Source organism: Pelmatolapia mariae, linkage group LG10_11 (assembly GCF_036321145.2).
Source record: "Pelmatolapia mariae isolate MD_Pm_ZW linkage group LG10_11, Pm_UMD_F_2, whole genome shotgun sequence".
Lineage (NCBI taxonomy): Eukaryota > Metazoa > Chordata > Actinopteri > Cichliformes > Cichlidae > Pelmatolapia > Pelmatolapia mariae.
The window spans coordinates 54,021,076-54,028,074 of NC_086236.1; the positions used below are offsets into that span (position 1 = coordinate 54,021,076).

The 6,999-nt window shown below is 43.0% G+C and overlaps 1 long non-coding RNA gene across 1 annotated transcript; it reads left to right on the forward strand.

Moving 5' to 3' along the window:
* The first annotated feature begins 458 nt into the window (after positions 1–458).
* Positions 459–6,999, forward strand: LOC134637880 (uncharacterized). The gene is made up of 4 exons (XR_010095195.1): positions 459–1,510; positions 6,450–6,580; positions 6,670–6,800; positions 6,892–6,999. It is a non-coding gene; the product is annotated as an uncharacterized LOC134637880 (long non-coding RNA).

Sequence of the window (6,999 nt, forward strand, 5' to 3'; positions counted from 1 at the left end):
TACATTTTCACTCAAACTTAATTTCTTTTCTCTTTTCATGTAAATCCTACTGCTAAGATGAGTGATTCTAAAAGAAAACAACAATTTTATAAAGCAAAAAAATTTCTAAAGGGAACATTTATCTTGTTTATTTTTATTTTATTAGTATTTTCCTTAAATGTGTCAAGTATATATTTTCTCATCTAAATGTCCACTGAGCCGTGAGCCAGGGGGCGGTAATGCGCCTTAACATTGGTTGCCAACCAAGAAGAAGAAGCTGTGAGCCCGGAGGGAGGGGGTGAGTGAGTGAGTGATTCGTTCGCTCTATGATTCAGCACAGGAGGGAGGGGGTTAGCGAGTCCTGAGTGACTCGCTGGCTCTACGATTCAGCACAGGAGGGAGGGGGTGAGCGAGTCCTGAGTGACTCGCTGGCTCTATGATTCAGCACAGGAGGGAGGGGGTGAGTAGCTCAAATGTGCTGTTAGCATGTTAGCAGAGCGATGCTACTGTGAACCGAGGAGCTATTGTCTTGATGTGAGCTTCTACTCAGGGTTTTTTCTTCCAGTTCAGAGCAGAAATGTTTTTGTTAATGTGGCAGGATGAATGTTATCCCTCGGTCCAACCCACTTTCAGCCTGGCCCATTAGGGGGCGCTAGTATAAATAGTGGCCATTTGAGTGTCCCTGGATCGCTTACCTGTGATCTCCTTCTTGGTCACCTGACTCCCTGTTGGTGTTGCTGAGATTAGTTACTCTTCTGAAGCCTCCATCGCAGCTGGTAGGTGTTTACTCATTGTAGTGTGTATATTACCTTGCTTGGTGGTAAACAGCTATTGTTTGTAGGTCGTAGCTGTAGAAGCCTCCTCTGAGCCATTCCGCTTACGTTTTATGACACGGCTTACTTGGTATGTAATCAACTTCTGTTACGCTCTCTGCCTTCTGTTGTTCTTTTATAGTAATTATTTATTATGCTTTGCAGGAAGTGTGGGCCTTAGTGTTGCACCAAGCTACGCAAACTGAAGGGCTGCTGCTTTGCTGTGATGCTTTGCTTTGTTTTACTTTATTTTTACTGTCTGTTCCGGCTGCGAAGTTTGCTTCCTACTGCTGCCAGCCTTTAAAGTGGACGTCGGCGTTGACAACGGCCATATGCATGCCACGCGGGTCGGCTGGCGCGCATACTGATTGACTGACTGGATAATTAACTTATAGCCGTGCAGACGGCAAGTTGGAGCAATACGGCGATTCCGTTTGCTCCATATTTTAGAGTTTTACCCAGATTGTATGTTTTACTGTTTGATTTGTAGTTTGGATTTTTGTTACGCCACTGGTGGGAGGCCCTTTTTCTAGCTGCAGATCACCAGTGTGGTCCTGCAGTTGGGTTATCCCCCAGCACGGCATATTAGTTTTGTTGTAATATATTAAATTTTCTTTGTTTCTTTTATTCAGATGCGGAGTGCTGACGTGGAGGAGACCAGGGTGCCTTGGTGGTGGGATCCTCTGAGTGTACACACCTGCCTTGTTTAATTTATTAGTGTGAGTGTGTGATAGTGTGCTGCACTTGTGTCTTGGTGTATTTTCTTCTTTTTTTTGAGTTTGTGTGTGGCATCCCTGCCCTCCACTGGTAAGCCTCAGCTCTGGATACCTTTTTTTGCATACTTTTACACTGATATTTATCACTGTGCTTTTAAATGTTGTTTTAATTAATAAATTGTCAATTTATTTTATCATTGAACCTCGTCTCTGTATTGAGTATAACAAACCTAACTGCCTTCGTAGTGATTAGTGTTGCCTCCAGTATTCTCTGGGTGAAATTCCCAGGGTGGCGTTGTCTTTTTAAAACTGTGAAGAGTAATTACTTTATTTCCACCTCGTGTTGCCACATTAAGATACTGGATGTTGTGTTTTTCTCCACAATTTTTAATTATAAGCTAGATATATTGCTGCTAACAGCAACAGGGATGAGTCAGTGAGTCAGTTGGGCTTGTGAATCATGAGTCAGTAAAGTGATTCTCGAGTATTGAACGATTCGTTCATGATTCGCGCATCACTATCACATATCTTCCTCCAAGCTCGGTCCTTTTTATTCCTGTCTCGGTACAGAAAGCAGCTGGTGTCGTACAGCTCCGGGTGGTTTGCTATGGCGTTGATTAGCCTTTCCTCCATATTGAATGAAGAATGAAAGGCTTTGGCTGGATATGCCCCATTGACCTAGGTCAGAGCCACGTCACCAGGCTCCTGATTGGTTGTCGCGGCGCGAATTGACGCTGGAGTTCAGGTTTTTCCAACTCGAGCGGTAGACGCGATACACGCGTATGCACAAAATGCAACACAAAAACTGACGCTTTTTTTTTTTTTTTTTTTTTTTTTTTTTTTTTTATTCGCGCGTCAAAGTAGCGCGTCGGGTGCGTTTGACGCGCGAATAAAAAAGTAGCGTCAGGCGCTACTTTGACGCGTCAAACGCTTCTGAATTTTCGCGGGACCCGCAATCGCACGTCATCGCGCTTTTCCATTGACTTTACATGTAAACCTGACGCTTTGGTCGCATCTATCGCATTCGGTGTGAACACTGGTATGCAAAAGTTTAGGCATCCTTGATAATTTTCATGATTTCCTTTCATAAATCATTGCTTGTTTGGATCAGCAATTTCATTTAAATATATCATACAGCAGATGAACACAATGATATTTGAGAAGTGAAATGAAGTTTATAGGATTTACAGAATGTGTGCAATAGTCACTTAAACTAAATCAGGCAGGTGAATAAATTTGGGCACCCTTGTCGTTTTATTGATTTGAATAAAGAAAGAATAAAGTTACGTTGAAACCAAGCACACCATTGTTTTTCTTGTGACATTACCAATAAGTTTGATCTGTCACATGGCCCTCTTCCTATTGAAAAAACAAAAGTTGTATCCAAGATGGCCGACTTCTAAATGGCCACCATGGTCACCACCCATCTTGAGGAGTTTGCCCCCTCACATATGTGCCACAAACAGGACTTTAATATCACCAACTATTCCCATGTTATTACGGTGTATCCATATAAATCGCCCACCCTGTATATTGCTGACAAAACACCTGAATTTGGGCCTTTCCTACCTCCCACCATTGAGTAAGGGGATCAAAATCACCCTTCCTTGATCTCCAGTAATCCCCAAAAAAACCTAAAATTGTCACAGAATATCTGATCATGCAATAATTTTATATAAAACCGCCAAAAAGATTTGGATTTGCTGGTGGTAGATAGAAACAGCTCCATTAAAAGTAAGCGATGATCTGTAAAAACAACAGGAAAACACTGACAGTTAACAATTTGAGCAGTAAAAGAAACAGACACATAAAACCTGTCTAATCTCGCTGCACTAATTCTGCCATCAGTCACGTTCACCCAGGTATACTGCCTGGATGAGGGATGCTTCATCCTCCATGCATCAACCAAGTTAATTTTCCGTAGGACATCTGATAAAGCAGAAGATGACTGAAGATGCGGCTCCGCCCTAGTCCTATCCAAAGTAAAGTCAAGACCACAATTCCAGTCCCCACCCAACACAACACAGTCCCCTTGAGCAGCACCACTTAATTTTTCTTTTAATGTTTTAATCAAAATCTCAAGCTCAGACCCTGAGGTTGGTGCATAGACATTAACAAAAGTAAAAATAAAACCTTAAATTTCAGCCTTCACCATAAGGACTCTGCCCTTTACCATCTCCATGCTGAAAATAATATTTGCATTTAGAGAAGGAGAAAATAAAATAGCAACTCCTGCGCTAAAATTTGTCCCATGGCTAAGAAACTTCTGCCCTCCCCACCACAGATCCCAGTCTATTTCATTTGAACTGGCAGTATGTGTTTCTTGAAGACAGACTACATCTAGTCTCTTCTGTTTGATCACCTCAGCTAATAAGGCTCTTTTATTTGCATCCCTGCACCCATTCACATTCAAGGAGGCCACCCTCAACCCCTGCACATAAGAGGAAGCCATCAAGAAAATAAACAGAAAAACCCAGCAGAGATGAAACACCCAGTGTTGTATGATCATGACGTGTTATTGTGAAAACTTCATTTTCTCTATCGATTCAGACGCTTCAACCGTTTCCTCAGACCAGTAAAATGTTTCTTCAGGCGATAACGCTTTTTACCATCCAGTAAGTCCAACCCCACAACTTTCTGAAGAGTCATAGCTGACCGAATGAATTTCTCACCATCAGGGAAATATTCCCTAACATTCACTTTTTTTTTACCAAAGGTGTCATCCAGAAAAGCAACGATTTCCTCCAAAGAATACAAATCTGCATTTTGAAAGACACTGTCTGCTACAGAAACATTATCAGAATCAGAATCACACTCCAAGTCATTCACGTCGTTACCATAACAACCAGCAGGCAACCTGCTCTGCTGCTCCTCCACCCCTCCTTCCCCCGAGGCAACAACACACTCTACACCCAACTCTGAACTCCTCATTTTATCTCCATTCTGTGCCGTACTGACCGCAGGTCCAGCCTCCACCCTCCACCCTCTCTTTCGACTTGGTTGTAGTCATGCAATCACTTACCTCACTCTAGTGATGGGATTTCCGGCTCTTTTTAGAGAACTGGCTCTTTCGGCTCCGAACCGGCTCTTCAGGTTGTTTTGTTGCTTTAATTAATTTATTATTAACAACAATATAAAATTATGCACAAAAGGAATTACTAATGTAAAAAAAGTGGTTTTATTTATATATGTCTATATATAAATATATACGGTGGCCCCTAGAGACAAAGCACGTACAAATTCCAAAACACATTTCTAGCGTTAATTGACATTCCAAAACAGAGCTACCTAGATCACTTAAATTGGGATAGCATCCCACTGGACGCCAGTGTCTGTGTGGGGGAGTCTAAAAACATGAACACTTGCCTCCGAAGGGACTGAACATGCTTTAACTTGGCGTCCTTACAGCCCAGACTCACTGTCCGTAAGCCACTTGCAAATTTCCCAAAGCGCTTCAGTTCGTGCTCCAAAGCCGCACTGGGAATAAACGGAGGCACCCCCGACACAGCGATCCGAGTGGAGGGCACTGCGAGGGGTGAAGGTGAATGTCCAAGCCATTCACCTTTACCCTACCTACTAAAATGCTGTCAAACTTAAAATGAGGACGTGGCCCCAGCTAGTGAAAAATAAATATCAGGACATGGATTTCAGAGCTGAACTCCAGAGGTAAATATGTTAAGTCAGCAGAATGGGACACACTATGTAAATCAGACTGTGCACAAACCACAAAAGTATCTGTTAAAAATTAAAATAATAAGCAAAAGGAAAAAATTAATTCTTAAAAAAACATTGACCACATTAATACATTAGCATTAATTGTAGACCAATAAATGAGGAAATGCAGGAACCCTCAGCTGGGTCTAGGTATCTGGCTGCACACATATTTGGTACATGTCTTTCTCACCTCGGGACTATGGCGTTATTTTTGTGCCACTATTCTGAGCGCACGTAAAAAAAATTTGAGCGCACGTAAAAGAAATTTGCAGTTGCAAGTGTTGCATTTTGAGGAGAAATTTATTTTGAGCGAAGAAAAGCTAAATTTGAGTGAATAAACTTCATTGCTGCGTGCAAAAAATGTATTTCAGTGTTTGCTATTATCCACACACACATACAATAGCAGCCCCTCTCGCTCAGTTTTTGCATTTGCGCTTGCTCGCAATGTGTTGCTTGCGTTCTCAACATTTCTGCCCATGCGCGCTCAACTCTTTCTGTACACCGTTATATTTGTGCCACAAAACCAGCCAATCACAGACTTGGATGCAAAAAAATCTGATTGGCTGTTTTGGTCTCCAATCAGCTCGAAATGACGAAATGCAATATCCCAGAATCCATTTCGCCCAAAACTCAAACGAGGCAGTGGCGGAGGAAGACAGAGTGGCGGAGTTTGAAATATTACTCTTTCTGGGTCACAAAATAAACTTTTAAGATATTTTCATGCGAGAATGGTGATGTGTAAACTTCAAATACCTGCTCGATTCATCAAGACATCACATATTTGCACAAGTGCTCTAAACGTTACCCACCAGCTGACTGCATAGCTGGACTGGCCATTGGGCATACCAGGCATTTGCCCGGTGGGCCGATGGTGATTTTTCATTTTTAATTTTGTATGTTTGTTTTTGTAACGGTATAAACAATGAAAGGTGGTGGATTAGCCAATTGGTCATGATCAACTCTGGGCTGGACCAATTACAATACATCCGTATGGAGGGGAAAAGGAACGCGATTCATCCCGGACTTCAGCTACAATGAAAAAGACACAAAGCTGGAGTTATTCTGTCTTTACGCTGTCAGCTGCCTCTTCTTCTCTCATTCTCTCCCCTCCCTCTCCTGTTGCTACTTCAATCATGAAACTGATCAATGATCAGCTGATCGTCTGTTTATATTAGGAGTTGGTGGTGTTTCTCTGGTGTGGTGTCACAGGGTCTGCTTCTGTTTTCAGCACAGGTAGGCGGGGCCGTGTGTCACGGGATGCTGACACACCGGCGGTACATCAGACGTCATTTGATGGAGCGTTATTTAGGAGCAGCGCGACAGACGTCTGGTGTCAGAGTATTGCCACCTCCCCGAGTGGTAACTTGTCTGTTAATTCTCTGCGGTGTGCATTACGGCCAACCTATGTCTTGGATTTTGTTTGCTTACCTGTTGTCCTGTATCCCCAGCCGGATCCATCACCCGCTTACCTGTCAGCTGTTTGTGAAGCCGCATTTCCGGGATCACTACGGAGATCAATCTCAGCGTTTCTCCCACATCCCGGGAATCCTCGTCCGAGCCTGTACAGCCAGTGTGACAAGTGAGCTCTCCAACTCTCCCCATATTTATTGCCGTTTCTTACCGGTTGTTTGGCATCCTTCCGTAACGTTTCGTTTTTCTTTTTCTCATAGATCCATCCTGCGTGTGCGGGTTACCCCTTTCCCTCCGAATGCGTGTCAGCCCCCTTCCCCTGGTTTCCCTCTGTTTATTTATCAGCATACATATCTTATCCCACTGTA